Raw genomic sequence first — 24,001 nt, forward strand, 5'->3', positions numbered from 1 at the left:
TGCCGGCATATTTATAATACAATGGTTTTTTTTTGTTTCTCTCTTTTTAGGTGATCGTGATGTTGTGGATCCAGATCCTTTCACCTCAGAAAGTGCCCAGATCCTGATTGGGGAGATCATGGGGTGTAATGTTGCACTGGAAAACCTCAAGAAAAACATCAATGATGTTATTCAAAAAAATAAGAAGATCATTGATGTTTTGGGGAGAGTTTAAAACCCCTCCAAACCCCTTTGTTTTTTTGTGTGCTACAATGTTAAAAATGTTTTAGCAATTTTTAGAAAAGCCAAATTTTGAAGATGCACACAGTGTGTCAATATGTGCTATCTGCCATCACGGGAGATCAATATACGCGTTTTGGGGGTGCAACCCCTTCCTCAATAATAAAGTAGCTGAGGGGAAAACACATCCCTTGATCCCCCGTGATGGCAGCTAGCACATGTTGACATTCGTAAATTGGTGTGCATCTTCAAAATTTGGCTTTTCCTGGGGTGACTTCACCCCATCTGAACGCAATATCAAACACAGTTTCTAAATACTCATGTCTGATATTGCCTTCAAGTTCTACCATATGTGAACTTTGTAAGTTCAAGATTTGTGTCTTTCTTGTTGTTTTGAAACATGCCTGTTTTATCTTAAATGGACATTTCTATTTTTGATAATGCCACTCCAAAAATTGTTATACAACAAACATGTTGGTTTGTTTTAAAAAACCTTTTCTAAATGCACATGTGATTGTGCAGGTATTAAAAAGATTGTTAATCAAGAATGTGTGGATTATTGTCTCAACGCTACAACACTTTTGTGGTGCTCTAATTGCTGCTTTCTGTGACAATGGGTGTTATTTCCTAAAAGGGCAAATCCACTTTGCACTACAAGTGCAGTTTCAGTGCATTTTCAAGTGCACTTGTAGTGCAAAGTGCCTTTGCCTTTAGTAAATAATATCCAACAGTGCTTTGTAAGGTTACTTAATCACGCCATTTTCAGGACTCACCACATTTCGGTCAGGGTCAGCTAAAACAAACACAAGCAGTAAATGTCACCAAAGATTTGCTTAATTTTTTTTTATTTGATCAAAGTTCCACAAATTGTCTGGCATATTGATGGCCCCCCTACCCGCAAAGAACTCAAGGTATCTTAGCCGGACATCACGGGCACTCAGGGAGGGCAAGCCAGGACGGCCACTTTCAAGCGCCGTCAGGGTTGTTTCATTTATAATTCTGGCCTCAGGCCCACCTGAGCCAGCATAGTTGGCAGAATGTTGCCGTAAAAAGTTATGTAGAACACAGCACGCCAGGATTATATGATTCAGTTTATACTCCGCCATATGGATGGGTGTAAGAAATAGGCAGAACCGGCTGGCCACGATTCCAAATGTGTTCTCCACCACTCTTCTGGCTATGGCCAGCCAGTAATTAAAAACCCTTTGGTCCGGGGTGAGGGTCCTCATCGGGAATGGCCGCATAAGGTGGTCCCCCAGCGCAAAGGCTTCATCCGCAATGAAGATGAATGGGAGTCCTTCCACATTGTCTTCTGGAGGTGGCAAGTCCAAGCTGCCATTCTGGAGATGCCTGTAAAACTCCGTCTGGGCGATGACTCCACCATCGGACATGCGGCCATTTTTCCCCATGTCCACATACAGGAACTCATAATTAGCCGACACCACCGCCAACATCACAATACTATTGAACCCTTTATAATTATAATAGTATGACCCCGAGTTGGGTGGTGGGATGATGTGGACGTGTTTCCCATCAATTGCCCCTCCGCAGTTAGGAAAGTCCCACCGCTGGGCAAAGTGGGAGGCCACAGTCTGCCATTCCTGTGGCGTGGAAGGAAACTGTGGAGGAAAAAAAAAAAAATTAGTCTTTTTGCTCATTTAAACATGGAAAGCAGATTACACACAAACATTCTTGGCCAACATCAAGATAACATTTATTAAGGGGAATTTTACAACACCAAAGTATAAGGTACACCTATCATATTCCCCCTCCTCCCCCCTCTCCTGGGCCATTTCTAACATTATAGGGGGGGACTCTTGGACAGGTAACCCTCTCCACTTCATTGAGAGATGAATGCCTAAATAATGGGTATTACTTTGAACAGCCCCTCCTTAGTTACCCTATTGGCAGCCCACTGGACAGGTAAGAAGTGTCATAATACAAAGATATAAGTACACATTGTACACATTTAAGCATATTTGGACATTCTGCTATTACCTATCACGATAATAATAGAATACAAAAACCTTAAACAGTACCATTTGAAAGTATACAGGCAGGCCCTTGCACTACATGCTTTGGGGAATTCATCCATACATCTGAGCACAAAAGAGGTGGATATTGTGTGTATGGGTTTGGCAAAGTCAGCAGATAGATGATTGAGGATAGATAGAGAATTGGTATCAGCTGACTTAGCAGTTGGGGGGAGGGAGGGTTAAAAATGATTTGGGGACACCCCAAAAAAAAGCCTCTGGCACTCTGCCTGAATTTAAAGCACCAATCACATTTTAAAACATTTTAGGGGGTGTTTGGGGTAAAGCATTACTGTGGAGCTGACAAAATACATTGTTAAGTGACTACATGAGGTGAATATAGGGGCAGGAGACCATGCTGGGGAGATAAGTGAAGGCAAATATGGAGAAAAATAATAATTACATAAAAATCCAGTATGAATGAGGACAAAGGGGACATTCACAGCATATTCAATATACAATAAAATGTGATATTAAAGGATAAAGATCTTACCTTAATATACTCCTTCTGCAGGACCTGTATGATGGCAGAATAGGTCTCTGGGATAATGATACCCAGAGCCTGGGGGGAGATGCCTGTCGAGAACTTCAAGTCCTGCAGGCTTCTCCCCATCGCCAAGTACCGCAGGGTGGTGACGAGCCTCTGCTCCGGAGTGATGGCTTGCCTCATGCAGGTATCCTGCCTGCTGATATAGGGGGTCAGCAAAGCCAACAAACGGTGAAAAACGGGGTCCGTAATCCGGAGAAAGTTCCTGAAATCATCAGGATTATTCTCACGGATCTCACGGAGCAAAGACATATGACAGAACTGGTCACGCTGAAGCAACCAATTCTTGGTCCATGAACTCCTCCCCACCCTGTTCATGGACTGGACTTGTGTCAAGGTCAGGACCCCAACACCAAGCCCCCACACAGCACGAACTCTACGAGGAGTACGTATACGCAACATGGCTAGAAAATGGTCGGCTGCTCAGAACGAAGTAACAGAACGCACTGAAGAACAGCAAGGCCTGTGAAGAGCGACCTGAAAAACAGCAACGAACGAACAAGAACACAATGACTAATCAAAGTCACGCATAGCTTGCTGCACACACTGAAGAGCAGATACAAACCCACAAGCACAAACTGAACCACAGAAAATGATCTGAAAGCCACGAGTCTGATAAAGCGCGAATCGTCTTTCACCAAACTTTTACTAACACAAGATTAGCAAAAGGAGCCCAAAGGGTGCCGCGCTTGGTTCTGAAATGGCCTTTTCTAGTCTCATTGTACGTGGTGTACGTCACTGCGTTCTTGGCGATCGGAAATTCCAACAACTTTGTGCGACCGTGTGTACGCAAAACAAGTTTGAGCCAATATCCGTCGGAAAAAATCCTAGGATTTTGTTGTCGGAATGTCCGATCAATGTCCGACCGTGTGTACAGGGCATAACTGTGAGATCTTACAGTGTTGTGGCACCACCACTCAAGGCCCAATTTTTCTGCCCTGTTTAACAGAGGCACGTAATTACAAGTTTTGATATAATATTTCAATGTAGGGCCTGTTCCTGTGCCCAACAAGAGTTATGCCTCATACACATGATCGCATATTCCGACAACAAAATCCATGTTTTTTTTCTGACGGATGTTGGCTCAAACTTGTTTTGCATACACACGGTCGCACAAAGTTGGTCGTAAATTCCAAACGTCAAGAACGCAGTAACGTACAACACGTACGACGGGACTAGAAAATGGAAGTTCAATAGCCAGTGCACCACCCTTTGGGCCCCTTCTGCTAATCTCGTGTTTATCTTGTGTTAGTAAAAGTTTGGCGAGAGACGATTCGCTCTTTTCAGACTTGTGCTTTTCCGATCATTACTGCTCTTCAGTTTGTGCTTGTGGGTTTGTATCTGTTCTTCAGTGAGTGTAGTCAGTTCGCATTTGTTTGTCAGTGCGTTTTATTATTATAGTACGTATTTGATTTTCAGTGCGTTCTTGTCCTCTCGTTTCTGATTTTCAGCTCGCTCTTCTCAGGCCTTGCTGTTTTTCAGTGCTTTCTGTTCTGACCAGCCGACCGTTTTGAAGCCATGTTGTGGGTACGTACTCGTCATAGATTTCATGCTGTGCAGGGGCTTGGTGTTGGGGTTACTTTGACCCAAGTCCAGTCCATGAACAGGGCGAGGAGGAGTTCATGGACAAAGAATTGGTTGCTCCAGCATGATGCCTTTGTTGCAGGAGATCCAGGAGAATAATCCTGATGATTTCAGGAATTATCTCCGGATGACAGACCCCATTTTTCACCATTTGTTGGCTTTGCTGTCCCCTTATATTACAAAGCAGGACACCTGCATGCGGCAAGCCATCACTCCCGAGCAGAGGCTAGTCACCATGTTGCGGTACTTGGCGACAGGGAGAAGTCTGCAGGACATCAAGTTCTCGACAGGTATCTCCCCCCAGGCTCTGGGGATCATTATTCCAGAGACCTGTTCTGCCATAATTCAGGTCCTGCAGAAGGACTATATTAAGGTAAGATTTCTCCTTTAACATCACATTCTATGTATTTAATGTTTCCTAATGTATTGTATTTCTTTCATCATTCCTAACAAACAATGTTTCATACGAACGATTACTGTGCCCACGAACATGAAAGTTGCCATTTTAAACTGTACAACAGTAAAGAAAAGCGCATGGAGCAGCATGCAAGTAATACTAAAATAGAAATACACAACAAATACTTACTTTATAGAAGCAGTTTCCGGAACTTTCTTGAGGTGATTGTAGCCGTATTAGTGCAATTGTGACAGAGAAAATTGAGTACTGTCCATGATACTTTTTTTATTTGCACTAACATATCATTTTTCATGGACGAGCTTCAAGGTCCAGGCAGTAATGATTCACAAAAGTTTAAGCAGAAGGTAAAACAAAACAAAACAAAATTAAAACAAAATAAAAAAATCTCTAAGGGAAAGGAATAATAAAAAAAAAACACATACAAATCATGGAAATGGTAATAAAGTTATCAGCAAGTGAGATAAGACAGAATGATCTTTCTGTACTGATCGTGCTCCCTCAATTTGAGGTCTGACCATCGTTTCCTCAGTTGATCCTTGGAATGCCATACCCCAAAATTTTTCTGCAGACTTTTCACAACTTTAGTCATGATCTTGGCCTTTCTCACATTTGGGGTGGGATAAGGTCCATGCCTCCTGTCATAAGAATAGAGTGAGTGGTGATTGCACTGTGATAAAAAGGGGAAGGGGGGAAGAGGAAGGGGAAGGGGCTAGCTCAAATGTATAGAGAGGTGAGTGAAAAAATAAAAAAATATATTTAAAAAAGTATAATAAGCATGAGGGCTAATATCATACTAACACATGAAAAATATTGTAAATACTGAAACAAAAGAAAAGAAAGTTCTCAGTGCAAAAGGGCTAGTATCATACTAGCACATATGTGGTAATTCAGCAAATACTTATTAGAAGAAAAATCTCAGTGCAAAAGGGCTAGTATCATACTAGCACATATGTGGTAACTCAGCAAATACTTATGCCCCATACACACGGTCGGATTTTCCAATGGAAAATGTCCGATCGGAGCGTGTTGTCAGAAATTCCGACCGTGTGTGGGCGCCATCAGACATTTTCCATCGGATTTTCCGACACACAAAGTTGGACAGCAGGAGATAAAATTTTCCGGCAACAAAATCCGATCGCGTCAATTCCGACCGTGTGTGGCCTGTTCCGACGCACAAAGTGCCACGCATGCTCAGAAGAAATTCCGACACGGGACAGCTCGTTCTGGTAAACTTAGTGTTCGCAATGGATACAGCACTTTCGTCACGCTGCAATGTAAAAAATGGTTTAATACAGCGCACTCTCTTCTTTATAATGTGACAAGAATTAAGTCGTTTTGATGCTCATATTCACACACACTTCTCACAAACTTCTTTCGTTACTATTTATCGGGATTCCCTCAATATATTTTGATTTCTCACATCTGACAACATATTTGTTTTTTTTTGTTTTTTACTTTAATGTAGAATCTTTTTTTGTGTTTCTCTTTTTTTTTTTTTTTTTGGTGATTTTGATTTGTACTCCCGAAAATGTTTGTGTGTTTTTTGTGACAAGTTCCCACAACACCATTGATATGTTGTTCGATTTAATCTGTAGGAGGAGATTGTTTGGTGTTGTTGTCCCTTGTTAATTTCACATTGTACTTTAGAAATGTACCTGAATACTCACCAACAAACTGTCCTTTTTGGATGAAAACACACACAGGAGAGTAGAATTTACCTAAAAATATTTTATTAAGGGGTCACAACTATAAACAAAGAGGGAGGCAACGCTGGAGAAACTGCAGAAGTGGGCAAAGCCTTGGACCCCCAGGGCAGACATCAATTATTTAAAAGCAAAATTGGTGGCCTGAGGAGTCCTTATCTAAGGGAGGGCAGTCTGGTCCAGAAGTCCCAGAGATCCGGAAAGCAGCAGATGACATCTGTGTCCCCAGGCTGTGGTCATACGAGAGACTGCAGCTTCTGTCAGACCAGACTGAACCCAGGGTCATCACTCTGTGGTCTTCTTTCCACGCTTCCTTCCACGCTGTGGCTGTGGTGGTGGAGTTGTGGCAGCAGGAGGAGGAGGAGGAGGAGGATCGTCCCTCTCCATGACATCCGTCTTGTGTGTCAGTTCCCCACTCTCCCCCTTCCGAAGGACTTTATAAATCAGGTCCTCAGAGATCTTGCGTTGGCCCTCCTGCATGCCCTGCAATTTGGTGGCAGCCATGCAGGCAAAGGCCTCTTCAGGACTGGGGAAGGCTCTGAGGGACGCCGAAGCCTCCTGGATCAGCCTGTATGCTGAATCCTGCACAGGACTGGGAGTGGCCTTCCTGGCCCTTTTATATGGCAGGCGGAGGGGAGGGACCTGAGACTCAGTCATGCTGCGACTTGTCCCAGGCTTCTCTTGGCTGACACTTAGCCCCGCCTCCTCCTGGCTGCCACTAATCCCCGCCTCCTCCTGGCTGCCACTAATCCCCGCCTCCTCCTGACTGCCACATTCCACAGCCTCCTCCTGGCTGAGGTCTTCCTGTGTATGAAAAAGGGACATAGTTTTAGTATTGTTTTCATCAATCACACACAATTTTCACCTCCTGACTGCTGCAAATTCAATGTTAACAAATATAACAGACTATCCTTCTGAGCCCAGCATTTTTCATTCTTGTCCCAATTATTTTTGCCCACTACTGTCTATTGATATGTAAAACACTTTTTTTAATCAGCAATTAGTGATCAATAATAACATCTAGGAAACATCATTTATTTATTGCCCGGAAATCAGTAGAAGAATGCTATACCTGACTCCAGCTGGGCTCCTCCACTTCTTCCTGGCTGGAAGGCCCAGGTTGGACATCGGAAGCCTCAGCTGGGATGGAAGGAAGTGTGGAAGGAAAAGTGGAGAGGGATTCCCTGACTTCAGTGTGGTCTGACAGAAATCGCAATCTCTCATAGTACCACAGCCTGGGGACATAAACGTCATCTGCTGCAGCTCCGGACCTCTGGGAATCTGTGACCTTCTTGCGCTCCCTAAGATAAGTGCTCCTCAGGCCCCCAATTTTAGCTTTTAAATAAGGGATGGTTGCTGTGGGGACCACCGGCTTCACCAACTCCAGCAGTTTCTCCAGCGCTGCCTGCCTCTTCTGTTTGTGATTATAGTGGGGGTGTCTCACTTGCCACAGACAGGGCAGCTCCCTGTACTTGTCTATGAACAGGGGCAGGAAATTGTGGTCGTTGAACCCATCCATTTTCTCTGCAAGACACAACACATGACAAACCCTAAGGTCAGGCCAAACTCCCCTAATCTTGTTACAATATAGGCTTCAATTTCGAAGCAGTATAGGCCCAAGTTTAGATCCTACCTTCGTTAGCACGATCGGCGTCTCCGATGCTCCTTCCTCCGCTCACAGATCGTACGTAAGACGCGCGCGTTACGATTTATACACACTGCGCATGCGTATAACTCCGCCCGCCCCTGACGTTCTTTCTATTCTATTCCCCGCCCCTTTTCGTTCGGCGCAGTGGAGGAAGAGCACATGGCGGAGAGACAGCAGGATAGTGCTAAGTACAGCAACGAGGAGGAGGAGGAAAGGCTGGAGCCTGAAACGTCCCGATCCAGAAGGAGATTGAAGGACTCAAATATGTCCTTTGGGGAGATGTTGGAGATGGTGGACATCCTGAAGAAGGCCGACTATGATGGAAAGTATGGACCTTACCCCAACCCCAATGTCCGAAAGGCCAAGATCATGGCGAATGTGGTCAGGAGTCTGCACCGGAAATTCGGGGTACGACGATCGAAAGATCAGCTCAGGAATCGGTGGTCGGACCTGAAATTACGAGAACATGAGCAGTACAGAAAGATCCGGAGAGTGCTGCAAAAAAGTAAGTAGTTGTGCTGTGTTCCTATTCTTTATGTTTATTACGTTCGTGCTGCTCCATGTGCTTATAGGAACTGTTGTACAGTTTAAAATGGCAACTTTCATGTTCATGGGCACATTATTCGTTCGGATCACACATTTTTTTTTTCGGACTATAAAATACCATTGTTTAGCCCATATGCATTTGGCCACCATTTTGAGGCCCTATACTTGTCTTCAAAGAATTGGGTTGTGTAGATGGCTTTGTTACTAGAATGAAATGCAAACTAGATTGTGTGTAAGGAGAGGACACTCAGCAGCTGTTTTCACATCTGGACACTGGAGCACTAGTGTGGGACCCCAGAACACCCTTTTTATTAGGGGGGCCACACAGGTGCTCCAGTGTATACTATAGGGGGGTCTCCATCTGTGAAGCTTGTACCAAACAGGTAAAGTATTGCAGCTTGACAAAGGACACTAAAAAAGCGACATCTTGGAACTCTGCTAAAATAGATCATTGTACCCCACTTCCAAGCAATGTTTCATCTTTATAGTTCTGACATCAAATATCTGTGTGCTAATTATACCATTTTTGTTTTACATAGGGGAGAAAAGACTCGGAGGACACGGACACCCCTCATCCAAGGAGACCAGAGCCCCCCCCCCTCTGGAAGAAGGAGAAATACCAACACAAGATGAGCAGGAGGAGGAAGACGTGGTGGAACTAGTCACCACAACAGGTGAGTGTCTGCAACCACAGGCTCAGATAAGAGATGGATGGCGGCATTTTTTTTAGACCTAATTTATTTTGGGTTTCCTTTCTTTTTAGGTGATCGTGAGGTTGTGGATGAAGATCCTTTCACATCCGAAAGTGCCCAGATCCTGATCGGGGAGATCATGGGGTGTAATTTACAATTGGAAAACATCAAGCAAAACATCAATGATGTTATTCCAAAATATAAAAACATCATTGATGTTTTGGGGCGAGTTTAAAGCCCCTCCAAATCACTTTCTTCTTTTGTCTGCTACAATGTGCGAAATGTTTTTGTGATTTTTCCCAAAGCCAAATTTGGAGGATGCACACAGTGTGCCAACATGTGCTATCTGCCATCACGGGAGATCAATGGACGCGTTTTGGGGGTGCAACCCCTTCCTCAATTATAAAGTAGCGGTGAGGAAGGGCTTTCTCCCCCAAAACACGTCCCTTCATCCCCCGTGATGGCAGGTAGCACATGTTGACATTGTGAAATTGGTGTGCATCTTCCAAATTTGGCTTTTCCAGGGGTGATTTCCCCCCATCTGAACGCAATATCAAACCCAGTTCCTAAATTCTCATGTCTGATATTGCCTTCCAGTTCTACCAAATGTGAACTTTGTAAGATCAAGATTTGTGTCTTTCTTGTGGGTTTTACACAGGCCTGTTTTCTATAAAATGCACATTTTGATTTTGGATAATGACACCACAAAATATGTTATACAATAAACATGTCGGTTTGTCAGAAAAACCTTTGGTAAATGCACATGTGATTGTGCTGGTATTAAAAAGATTGTTCATCAAGAATGTGTGGATTATTGTCTCAATGCTACAACACTTTTGGGGTGATGTAATTGTTGTTTTATGAGAAAATGGGGGTAATTTCCTAAGGGCAAATCCTCTTTGCACTACAAGTGCAGTTTCAGTGCAGTTGCAAGTGCACTTGTAGTGAAAAGTGTCTTTGCATTTAGTAAATAACAGCCAACAGTGCTTTGTATAAGGTTACACAATCACGCCATTTTCTGCACTCAACACATTTCTGTCAGGGTCAGCTAAAACAAACACAAGCAGTAAATGTCCACAAAGAAGAGCCTGGGGGGAGATGCCTGTCGAGAACTTGAGGTCCTGCAGGCTTCTCCCTGTGGCCAAATACCGCAAGGTAGTGACCAACCTCTGCTCCGGAGTGATGGCTTGCCTCATGCAGGTATCCTGCCTGCTGATATAGGGGGTCAGCGAAGCCAACAAACGGTGAAATACGGGGTCCGTCATCCTGAGAAAGTTCCTGAAATCATCAGGATTATTCTCACGGATCTCACGGAGCAAAGGCATATGACAGAACTGGTCACGCTGAAGCAACCAATTCTTGGTCCATGAACTCCTCCTCGCCCTGTTCATGGACTGGACTTGTGTCAAGGTCAGGACCCCAACACCAAGCCCCCGCACAGCACGAACTGTACGAGGAGTACGCATACGAAACATGGCTAGAAAACGGTCGGCTGCTCAGAACGAAGTAACAGAACGCACTGAAGAACAGCAAGGCCTGTGAAGAGCGACCTGAAAAACAGCAACGAGCGGACAAGATCGCACAGAAAACTCCGATACGAACTGACGCCACGCACTGAAGAGCAGATACAAACCCACAAGCACAAACTGAACGGCAGAAAACGATCTGAAAGCCACGAGTCTGAAAAAGCGCGAATCGTCTCTCACCAAACTTTTACTAACACGAGATTAGCAAAAGGAGCCCAAAGGGTGCCGCGCTTGGTTCTGAACCGGCCTTTTCTAGTCTCGTCGTACGTGCTTGACGTCACCGCGTGGTTGTCGATCAATAATGCCCCGTACACACGGTCGGACATTGATCGGAAATTCCGACAACTTTGTGCGACCGTGTGTAGGCAAAACAAGTTTGAGCCAACATCCGTAGGAAAAAATCCGAGGATTTTGTTGTCGGAATGTCCGATCAATGTCCGACCGTGTGTACGGGGCATTATTGGTGACTCCAAGTAAATAAATAAATGGTGAACAATCCCACCACCTAGTAGTACAAAGTGCTCAAACAATGAGTCATCAGTTCCAAAAAGGCAAAATGAAAAAATTATACAAAATATAACAGTATAATGAAATGTAATAAAGTGCGGTCTCATGGGCACTAAATCCGAATAGACTGAGGAAACAAAATTGCCTAAAACGTATAAAAAGCTATAAAATGAGTGACAAATACAATGTGGGTACAACAAAAAAATATATATATATATATATATATATATATATATATTGAACCAAATAAAAATATATAAATCAAAAAAAGTCCATGTGCATGAGGGCTAGTATCATACTAGCACATAAAAAATATTGTAAATACTGAAACAAAAAAAAATCTCAGTGCAAAAGGGCTAGTATCATATTAGCACATATGTGGTAACTCAGCAAATTCTTATTAGTGACTCCAAGTAAATAAATGGTGAACAGTCCCACCACCTTGTAGTACAAAGTGCTCAAACAATGAGTCATCAGTTCCAAAAAGGCAAGTCCACAAGCCACAGGAAAGGGAAAAAAAGTCTTCAGTGGGGACACCTCTGTGCTCGCAAGCAGCTCACCTTACTGCTTCAAGACAACAGCTTGTAATCCAATACAAATTACCAGCAGGAAAGGGTCCCATCCAGTAGTTCAGGCGATTCGGGTGGTGGGTGTGCAGGATGGTATATAAAAAACATAAGCAGACAGTATATAGTATAACTCCGTGGCGGCCAGAGTGGAAAAAGGGACAGGACACAGAAGGGGGATGCACTCACTTTTGTAAAATGAGTGTGGGCGTCAATCCAACGAACGCCTAGTTCGTATACCTCAAAAGGGTGTCTTCAAACCGTCCCCATCTCCTCAATGCTCATCACAATGGGATGAATATATGTGGAGTGTTGGAAGAGAGTGCACATAGCGTGATCCCTTATATAAATAAGTTTATTAAGTTAAAAACAACATGGTACACTTACATTTAGCAGAAGGCTATGGTAAAAAACATCCACGAGCACCGAGCTCGTACCCTATCCTCAGTCTGTGACAGTTCCCGTGCTCCAATCCTGACGCGTATCGTCACGCCACGTGACTTCAGAGGATTTTTCTTCTAATAAGTATTTGCTAAGTTACCACATATGTTCTAGTATGATACTAGCCCTTTTGCACTGAGAACTCTCTTTTCTTTTGTTTCAGTATTTACAATATTTTTCATGTGCTAGTATGATACTAGTATGATACTAGCCCTCATCCTTATTATACTTTTTTAAATTTTTTTTTATTTTTTCACTCACCTCTCTATACATTTGAGCTAGCCCCTTCCCCTTCCTCTTCCCCCCTTCCCCTTTTTATCACAGCGCAATCACCACTCACTCTATTCATACCACTTTTGTCTGTTTGGATCAGCCATTTAGGTGTTGCAGCAGTGCCCCTTAGCATAGGTATTTCTGACAGAGCAGGAGTTTCTTCATCATTTATCTATTTGTTTCTATCCTCCTGTCATAGTCGGCCCTCTTCAAGATGTCCACCATCTCCACCATCTCTACAAAGGACATATTTAAGGCCTTCAATCTCCTCCGGGATCAGGGCATTCATGGCTCCAGGCTTTCCTCATTGCTGCTCTCCTCTGCATGCACCTGCTGTGTCTACGCCATGTTCTCTACCCACTGCGCCAAAAGAGAAGGTGCAGGGAATACACTAGAATGAACGCCAGGGGCGGGTGGAGTTTCACGCATGCGCAGTGTATATAAAGCTTAATAGGTACGATCTGTGAGCGGAGGATGGAGTATCGGAAGTGACGATAGTTATAACGAAGGTATAATTTTAACTTTGTGCATCAGTGGCCTATACTACTTATAGATTGATGCCTATATTGGGTCCAGATTAGGAGAGTTACACCTGACATTAGGGTTTGTCTTGTGTTGTGTCTTGCAGTGAAAATGGATGGGTTCAAAGACCACAGCTTCCTCCCAATATTCATAGATAAATACAGGGAGCTGCCCTGTCTGTGGCAGGTCAAATATCCACATTATAATAACAAAATAAAGAGGCAGGCAGCGCTGGAGAAACTGCTGGAGTTGGTGAAGCTGCAGATCCCCACGGCAGACATCATTTATTCAAAAAATAAAATTGGTGGCCTGAGGAGCACCTATAATCGTGAGTGTACTAAGGTCCAGAAATCCATGAGATCAGGAGCAGCAGCAGATGATATTTATGTCCCCAGGCTGTGGTACTATGACAGACTTCATTTTTTGGCAGACCAGACTGAAGTCAAGGAATCCCTTTCAACCCTACCTTCCACGCTTCCTTACAACCAAGCTGAGGCTTCCGATGCCCACCCTGGGCCTTCCAGCCAGGATAAAGTGGAGGAGCCCAGCTTGAGCCAGGTATAGCATTGTCCAACATATTTCTTGTCGTAAAATAAATGATGTGAAATAGATGTTATTATTGATCACTAATTGCTGATTTAATAAAGTGTTTTGCATATTAATATACAGTAGAAGCCAAAAAAGGTTTGGGACAAGAATGAAAAATGCTGGGGTCAGAATGATAGTCTTTTCTATTTGATAACCTTCAATTTGCAACAGCCATGAGCTGAAAATTGTGTGTGATTGATGAACAAAATACTAAAACTATGTCCCTTTTTCTTACACAGGAAAGCCTCAGCCAGGAGGAGGCTGTGGAATGTGGCAGCCAGGAGGAGGCAGGGGCTGGTGGCATCCAGGAGGTGGCAGGGGTTAGTGGCAGCCAGGAGGTGGCAGGGGTTAGTGGCAGCTAGAAGGTGGCAGGGCCCAGTAGCCTGACACAATCTCAGGTCCCTGCCCTCTGCCTTCCACAAAAAAGGCCAGGAAGGGGAGTAATGTGGAGGAAGCAGCACTCAGGCTGATTAGGGAGGCTAATGCTGCCCTCAGAACCGCCATCAATCCTCAAGAGGCCTTTGCCTCCATGGCAGCCTGCAAAATGCAGGACATGGAGGAGGGCCAACGCATCATGTGTGAGGAAATCATTTATCTCACATTAAATAAGGGGCCAACCCACACCCAATACTCACCTGTGTGAGTTGGACCATCCGCCTCCTCCTCCACTTCCTGACACACCTCCAACACCAAAGCCACAGCCTGGAAGCAAGCTTGTAAGGAAGAGAAGAAAGTGATGGCCTGGGTTCAGTCTGGTCTGGCAAAAGATGCAGGCTGTTGTATGACCACAGCCTGGGGACATAGATGTCATCTGCTGCTGTTCCTGATCTCTTGGAGTCCTGGACCGGATTGTGCTCACTATTATATGGACTCCTCCGGCCACCAATTTTGGCTGACAAAAAATTGATGTGTACCCTGGGGTACAAAGGCTTTGCCATTTACAGCAGTTTCTCCAGCATTGCCTTCCTCTTTATTTTGTTATGACCCATAATAAATGGATATTTTTTTAAAAGAAATACTTGCCTATGTGTTTAACTTCAAAAAGGACAGTTTGTTTGTGAGTATTTTCTACTTTTTGTTATAAGAAAAATCCAATAAACTCAATTTTATTCATGCATTTAGGCCAAAGTGTATTCAGTCACATGTCTTTGCTTAAAAAAATGTCAACAAGCGTATATTTATTAGTTTTCTCAAAAATTATAGCGTCTACAAACTAGGGTAATTTTCTGGAATTTACACAGCTTTTAGTTTATGACTGCCTATCTCATTTCTTGCGGTGCTAAAATGGCAGGGCAGTACAACCCCCCACAAATGATTCCATTTTGGAAAGTAGACACCCCAAGGAAATTGCTGAGAGGCATGTTGAGCCCATTGAATATTTATTTTTTTGTACCAAGTGATTGAATGACAAAAATTTTTTTTTTTTACAAAAAGTTGTCACTAAATGATTTATTGCTCACACATGCCATGGGCATATGTGGAATTGCACCCCAAAATACATTCTGCTGATTCTCCTCAGTACGAGGATACCACATGTGTGGGACTTTTTGGGAGCCTAGCCACGTACGGGGCCCTGAAAACCAAGCACCGCCTTCAGAATTTCTAAGGGCGTAACTTTTTGATTTCACTCCTCACTACCTATCATAGTTTTGAAGGCCATAAAATGCCAAGATGGTACAAACCCCCCCCAAATGAACCCATTTTGGAAAGTAGACACCCCAAGCTATTTGCTGAGAGGCATGTTGAGTCCATGGAATATTTTATATTTTGCCACAAGTTGCGGGAAAATTACAAACTTTTTTTTTTTTGCACAAAGTTGACACTAAATGATATATTGCTCACACATGCCATGGGCATATGTGGAATTACACCCCAAAATACATTCTGCTGTTTCTCCTGAGTACGGGGATACCACATGTGTGGGACTTTTTGGGAGCCTAGCCGCGTACGGGGCCCCGAAACCAAGCACCGCCTTCAGGATTTCTAAGGGCGTAAATTTGTTGATTTCACTCCTCACTACCTATCACAGTTATGGAGACCATAAAATGCCAAGATGGCACAAAATACCCCCAAATGACCCCATTTTGGAAAGTCGGCAACCCAAGCTATTTGCTGAGAGGCATGGTGAGTATTTTGCAGCTCTCATTTGTTTTTGAAAATGAAGAAAGAAAAGAAAAATGTATTTTTTTTTCTTTTTTCAATTTTCAAAACTTTGTGACAAAAAGTGAGATCTGCAAAATACTCAACATGCCTCTCAGAAAATAGCTTGGGGTGTCTACTTTCCAAAATTAGGTCATTTGGGGGGGGGTTTGAACTGTCCTGGCATTTTATGCACAACATTTAGAAGCTTATGTCACACATCACCCACTCTTCTAGCCACTTAGAAGACAAAGCCCTTTCTGACACTTTTTGTTTACAGAAAATTACTTTGAACCCCCAAACATTATATATTTTTTAAAAAAGCAAAGGCCCTACAGATTAAAATGGTGGGTGTTTCATTTTTTTTCACACAGTATTTGCGCAGCAATTTTTCAAACACATTTTTTTGGAAAGAACACACTTTTTAAAAGTTTAATGCACTAAAACACGCTATATTGCCCAAATGTTTGATAGTATAAAAAAGATGATCTTAGGCCGAGTACATGGATACCAAACACGACATGCTTTAAAATTGCGCACAAACGTGCAGCGGCGACAAACTACATACATTTTTAAAAGCCTTTAAATGCCTTTACAGGTTACCACTTTAGATTTACAGATGAGGTCTACTGCTAAAATTACTGCCCTCGATCTGACCTTTGCTGTGCTACCTCACATGCATGGTGCAATTGCTGTTTACATATGACGCCAGACCGACGCTTGCGTTCACCTTTGCGCGAGAGCAGGGGGGGGCAGAGGTGTTTTTTTTTTAATTATTTATTTTGCTTTTTTATTTTATTTTTAAACTGTTCCTTTCATTTTTGTTTTTATCATTTTTATTGTTATCTCAGGGAATGTAAATATCTCCTATGATAGCAATAGCTAGTGACAGGTACGCTTTTTTGAAAAAAATTGGGGTCTATTAGACCCTAGATCTCTACTCTGCCCTCAAAGCATCTGACCACACCAAGATCAGTGTGATAAAATGCTTTCCCAATTTCCCAATGGCGCTGTTTATATTAGAAACCTAAGTCATGAAATACTCGTAGCTTCCAGTTTCTTAGGCCATAGAAATGATTGGAGCCATTCTGGTCTCTGGTCAGCTCTATGGTCAGCTGGCCGAACCACCGGCTGCATTCTCAGGTTTCCTGTTGGGACAGGAGAGCCAGAGAAAAACACGGAAGACGGTGGGAGGGGGGGGACATTCCCTCCCACTGCTTGTAAAAGCAGTCTAGAGGCTAATTAGCCACTAGGATTTCTTTTACATGAAAGCTGGCTGAAAAGAATGATATCAAGATGATACCTAAACCCGCAGGCATCATTCTGGTATAACCACTCAAAGTTCAGCAACATACCAGTACATTGCTGGTCCTTGTTGGGCATATATTGTAATCTTTTTTTTTCATGCAGCCTGAACGAAAAAGAGATTGATCAGTGGGTATGCCCACCATTAGAATACCTCCCTTCATCCAACCACTTCTAATGATGGGCATACATTCACCATTTTGTTTTTAACTGTGATGGTGAAATCACCTCCTACAGCGCTGGAGTCATGGCTTTATGTATCGTGGGAGCAAACGTTGTAGCTGTCAAGTTAAATAAATCTGCGCTGCAACTGAATGGCGTACCTGCTAAGCAAATGATGGTTAACAATAAAACAAAGTAACATTACAGTATAACAGTAAGACATACCATATCTGCAAAGCAAATACAAAAAAAAATAGTAAAGAATAAAACATTTTTTTAACGCAATCTGTGCCTAAAATATATATATGCTGAAGCATGGGGGCAATCGCCCCCAAAGTTAGGAGCAAATCGCTCCTCCACCCCTGCTGCCCCCATGCTTCGGCATGTATGCTCTTTTTTTTAACTGTGGTGGTGAAATCACCTCCTACAGTGCTGGAGTCACGGCTTTATGTATCATGGGAGCAAACGCTGTTGCTGTCAAGATAAATAAACCTGCGCTGCAGCTGAATGGCGTACCTGAAAACAAAAAAATGGTTAACAATAAAACACAGTAAACAGTAAAGTATAAAAAAATTACATACCTAAAAAGGAAACATGATAAAACATAATAACAATAAAACATTGCAGAATAGAATACAGTAAAAAAAAGAGCAGAACAGAGAGAATAGAGAGAGAGAGAACAATAAAATGAAACAACAATTTTTGTATTTTATATATTTTTTTGTGGTTTTTTTTTTTTTTTACACTTTTATTTGTAACTGTAACTATAACAGTTCAGTTCCAGGTTTGGGTCTCTCAAAATGCGATAGCATCTTGGGAGACCCTGTGAAAGTGTGTCCTAGTCTGTGCAGTGCTGTACCCTACGCTAAAACTCCACTAGTGTATTGTAGCTTTCAAAACATTCACCAATGCAAAGACCAGGATTGTCAGGACAGGAGGGGCAATGATAGCAGGTGTCACGCTTATATCCGTGCTTGCTACAGAAACAACATCTTCTTTGGGGGGTTCGTTGGGTAGGGGTACTCAGGAGGACATATGGAAAATTCCTCTCATGCAGACGGCTTACTGCATTTGGATTGGGAAGATGAAGTGGAGCACCATCTGGAAACAGAAGGGCTCTGACAATCTCTTCCTGGAATTTAAGGAAGGATCCAGTCCATCCTGAAGCTCGGTATAGCACATGAGAGTTCAGCAAAGCCAATTGAAATAAGTATACAGACACTTTTTTGTTCTAGGGTCTGGGCCTTATGGGCACCTAGGTACGGTGCCAACAACTGGTCGTTGAGGTCCACCCCTCCCATATTTTGGTTATATTTGTGTACACGGAGGGGTTTCTCCACAACACCAGTCACTGTAGGAATTTGGACCGTCTTGTCTGCATGAAGGGAGGACAGAATGAATTATCCCTCCACTTCACAGCGAGCAAGTTATTAAACTTAAAGCAGGCTCTCTCCCCCAGCCTAAGACGGGAATCTACAAGCCTCTGGGGTAAGCTCCGGCGATTAGATCCACATGCACCAATCTGATGATCAATCAAGTGACTAAAAAGTGGCACGCTCGTGTAATAATTGTCCACATACAAATGGTACCCCTTTCCGAATAAGGGTGACATCAAGTCCCACACAATCTTGCCAGTGCTCCCTATGTAATCTGTCCAGTTCGGCAGCTCTACGTGACTATCTCTTCCCTCGTAAACATAAAACTATATGTATAGCCTGTGGCCCTGTCACAGAGCTTATATATCTTGACCCTGTATCTGGCACGCTTGCTGGGAAGATACTGCTTGAAAGACAAGCGGCCAGAAAACTTAATCAGGGACGTATCAACGCAGACAACTTGATGGGGAGTAAACAAGGCTGAAAAACGTTGGTTGAAGTGGTTTATGAGGGGTCGAAATTTGTAGAGCTGATCGTATCCAGGGTCTCCAAGAGGACGACAGAGTTCATTGTTGTTGAAGTGCATGAACAGCAAGATCTGCTCATATCGTGCCCTGGCCATGGAAGCAGAGAACATGGGCATATGGTAAATTGGGTCAATGGACCAATATGACCGCAACATACTCATTTTAACTATGCCCATGTCGAGGGATAGGCCCAGAAAGGTCTTAAATTCAGAAACCGTAATTGGTTCCCAATCTCTGGCAAGGGAGGACTGGGGATTAGCGGCGATGAATTGACCAGCATACAAATTACTTTGGTCCACAATAGATCTATGGAGATCTTCCGTGAAAAACAGTGAATAAAAAGTTATGTTAAATCAATTCCATCTGAATTCCAGGTTGGCCAGTGAATGGGGAAAGTACGGGTGCTGCAGAAGTGGTGGGCTCCCAATTAGGATTGGCAAATTCTGCAGAAAGGACACTATGGGCACGACGAGCCTGTCTTTGACTTCTTGGTGGCATCGGGACACTACTTGTGCTTGCCACCTCGCCACCTTGAACTGTACTTATGGGACTCGCCAGGTCACCACGTGATACTGCAGTGCTGGTTTGACTACGACCGGGGTGTGCTAGGCTGCTGGTGCTTGCCAGTTCACCAGAAGGAAAAGCGGCACTAGTACTTCTCTGCTCCATACGAGAGCCCTGCGGTTCTTGCACCTCAACAACAGCAGAAGAAGATCGGGGTCTGGTACGCCTTACCTTGGCAGGGACCACAACTCTGTCGTCAGAGCTATCTGTCATGGAGCCACTGTGGTCTACAGGATTGTATTCTGATCCTGAATCTAACAGATGAGTGACTTCCTCTTGACTATTTTTTATGCTCAGAAACGTGTAGGACTCTTCACTACAGTACCTTCGATTTGCCATTTTGGGCTCTAAATTTACTGGTACAGTAGTGAGACTCACAGGTAAAAAAGCTCCTAGGCTGTCAGCAACTGTATCAAATGCTACCAAAAAAACTGTTAGCTATCGCAGGGAACAGGCCTGACTCTGCAAATGCTGCAGTTATGTGTTTAGTGTTTTGTAAGTGACAGTGATCGATCGATACTGCAATTGGGTGGGCTGGGCTGGGCAGAGGAGCAAAACACAGGTGCTAGCAGGTATCTGGGCTGATCCCTGGGGACGCTAGTATAGATATGATCAGATCAGATATTTATCCGTTCAGACACTATACCACTAAGGGAGGTGTATGCTGCATGTGTGGGTGTTAGCAGTACTGGCACTAATCTAATTAACGCTGCCTGGGGCGATGCAGACCCTGACTGACACTAAAACCTAACTGATATCACCCGCCGAGCGATCGGGGATTAAACCTTTATTTGGTAATAAACGGATAAGAAACAAACTAACTAACCAGCGTCACCCGTAACACTTATACGGTGATCACTGGTGAAAGGGTTAAGTAGGGGGCAATCAGGGGGTTTAAACCTTTATTAGGTAGTATATGTGGGTACCTGACACTATAAAAATTTGATGGTAAACATAAATAACTAACAGGCTACCTAGCATCACCCGTGACACTTATACGGTGATCACTGGTGACAGGGGGTGACAGGGTTAACTAGGATGCAATCAGGGGGTTAAAACCTTTATTAGGTAGTATATGGGGGTACCTGACGCTATAAAAAGCTGACGGTGAACCTAAATAACTAACAGACTAACTAGCGTCACCTGTGACACCAATAAGGCGATCAGAAAAATGATCGATTAGTGACACTGGCAACAGGGGGTGAAAGGCTTACCCGCTAAAAACAAAAAAAGCCAATCTTCTTTGAATGCTGTCTTCCTCCGTTGTGTTGTCACCCACTGTCTTCCATTTCTTATATAGCCATGGGGCGTGGCCATCCCATGACATCACCCAGAGAACCGCCCCTGTGTGACGTCATGTGGGACATCATGTGTTATGCGTGACAGCTGATGACTCATCGATTGTTAAGGACTTCCCGTCCCGCTCCTTAGCAACCAGCAATGTACATTGTGTTTAACCTGCTTCAGCCCCGGAAGATTTGGCTGCTCAATGACCAGGCCATTTTTTCCTATACAGTACTGCGTAGTTTTAACTGACAATTGCGTGGTCAAGCAACGCTGTACTCAAACAAAATTGGCGTCCTTTTTCCCCACAATTAGAGTTTTACTTTGGTGGTATTTGATCGTCTCTGCGGTTTTTATTTTTTGTGCTTTAAACAAAAGAAGAACAACAACTGAAAAAAACAAATTTTTTCCTCAGTTTAGGCCAATATGTATTCTTTTACATATTTTTTGGTAAAAAAAAAATCGCAATAAGCGTATATTAATTGGTTTGCACAAAATTTATAGCATCTACAAAATAGGGGATAGATTTATGGCATTTTTATTATTATTTTTTTTTTACTAGTAATGGTGGCGATCTGTGATTTTTATCGGGACTGCGACATTGTGGCGGACAAATTGGAAACTTTTGACACATTTTTGGGACCATTGACAATTATACAGTCATCAGTGCAATAAAAATGCACTGATTAATGTATAAATGTCACTGGCAGGGAAGGGGTTAACATTTGGGGGCGATCAAGGGGTTAACTGTGTTCACTAGGTGTGTTCAAACTGTAGGGGGGATGGGATTGTCTAGGAGGAGAGAGAGATCGGTGTTCATAGTTAGTATGAACACACAATCTGTCTCTACTCCCCTAAAAAAATGGGATCTGTGTGTGTACACACACAGATCCCGGTTCTTGCCCTGTCATGAGCGATCGCTGGAGCCTGCTGGTCATTGCACCCACCGGGAACTCACATCGGCTCTGGGCTCACGCTGCGGGCATGCATGCGCCCCTAGAGCCCAAAAGGCGAGGTGACGTAAGGTAACATCGTTTCGCCTAGCTGTGCCATTCTGCTGCAGTAAAACTGCGGAGGCTGGTCGGCAAGCAGTTAGAGGAAAAAAAAAAACACAAAATGCATGAAAACACACACGCAAAAACACGTAAAAAACAAGGCTTTAAAAACTCGAAACACACTGCAAAACACGCATGAAAAACGCATAAAACGCAGCCAAATCTGTTGTCCCCAGACATTGGAGATCCACACATGCTCATACAGTCTGGAATGGCTGAATACAGTGCAATCTATCAATAAAATGGAGGAAACAGTAGCCATTGCCTCAGAATGCACAGAAAAAGGCCATAAACTATGGAGACCTTGGTTCTTATTTAACTATTAACTAGTAACTATTTAACTAACTGGTGTGGGGTTGTTTTTTGGGGGTCGGGCTTGGTCCCTTAGCGCCAGGGAAAACTTAAGACATCAGCATAGCAAGACATTTTGGACAATTTCATGCTCCCAACTTTTTGGAAACAGTTTCGGAATGGCTCCTTCCTGTTCCAACATGAATGTGCACCAGTGCACAAAGCAAGGTCCATAAAGACATGGATGAGCGAGTTTGGGGTGGAGGACCTTGACTGGCCTCAACCCGATAGAACACCTTTGGGATGAATTAGAGCGGAGACTGCGATCCAACGTCAGTGCCTGACCTCACAAATGTGCTTCTGGAAGAATGGTCAAACATTCCCATAGACACACTCCTAAACCTTGTGGACAGCTTTCCCAGAAGAGTTGAAGCTACTATAGCTGCAAAGGGTGGCATAACTCAATACTGAACCCTACAGGCTAATGCAATGTAGACACGAGCGGACTTTTCGACTGGACTGGTCCGACGGACCGAGTCCGGCGGACAATCCAATCGTGTGTGGGCTTCATCAGACCTTCAGCAGACTTTTCCAGTCGAAAATCTGATGGACTTTAGATTTGAAACATGCTTCAAATCTTTCCGACGGACTTGAGTCCGGTCAAAAAATCTGCTCGTCTGTATGCTAGTCCGATGGACGAAAACCCATGCTAGGGCAGCTATTGGCTACTGGCTATCAACTTCCTTATTTTAATCCGGTTGTACGTCATCACGTACAAATCCGTCGGACTTTGGTGTAATTATGTGTAGACAAGTCCGTTCGTTCAAAAGTGTCGGAATGGCTGTCGGACTTTTGATGCCGAAAAGTCCGCTTGTGTGTACGCGACCTTAGACTGAGATGCCAGTAAAGTTCATGTGCGTGTAAAGGCAGGCATCCCAAATACTTTTGACAATATAGTGTATATCTACATAAGAAATTATTTTTTCTGCTGATTGTAATGGGTATTGCCATTTAAATAATTTAAATCAGTTAAATCTTTGATTGACGTGTGTTCAAAGCACTTTAACTGACTGTTTACTTTAACTGACCTTATATTTCTTAAGTCTTTGATTCTTAACTATTGTTTCCTCTTGTGTACAATGTAAAATGGAATACATGCTCAAAATGGATAGACCATGCGTGTGTCTTATGCTGCACTGTGTCATATATTGGTCTTGACTATTTTTTCTTTATTTCAATAAAAATGTATATTGGAAAAAAATCATTTTTGCGCAAACCAATCAATTTAATGCTTACTGGAATTTTTTTACCCAAAAAATGTAGTAAAAACGGAAAATTTATATCAAATACTTACCGTAATTTTCCTTTCCTGATGGACTCCATGGCAGCCTACGTATGGGTTAATCCCGCCTCTCATACCTCATAGGACCCCACTCCCATAAATCTTTGCAACTAGACAGAGACCGTGTTCCGTAACTTAGCCTA

The sequence above is a fragment of the Aquarana catesbeiana genome, linkage group LG05 (assembly GCF_042186555.1).
Source record: "Aquarana catesbeiana isolate 2022-GZ linkage group LG05, ASM4218655v1, whole genome shotgun sequence".
Taxonomy (NCBI): Eukaryota; Metazoa; Chordata; class Amphibia; order Anura; family Ranidae; genus Aquarana; species Aquarana catesbeiana.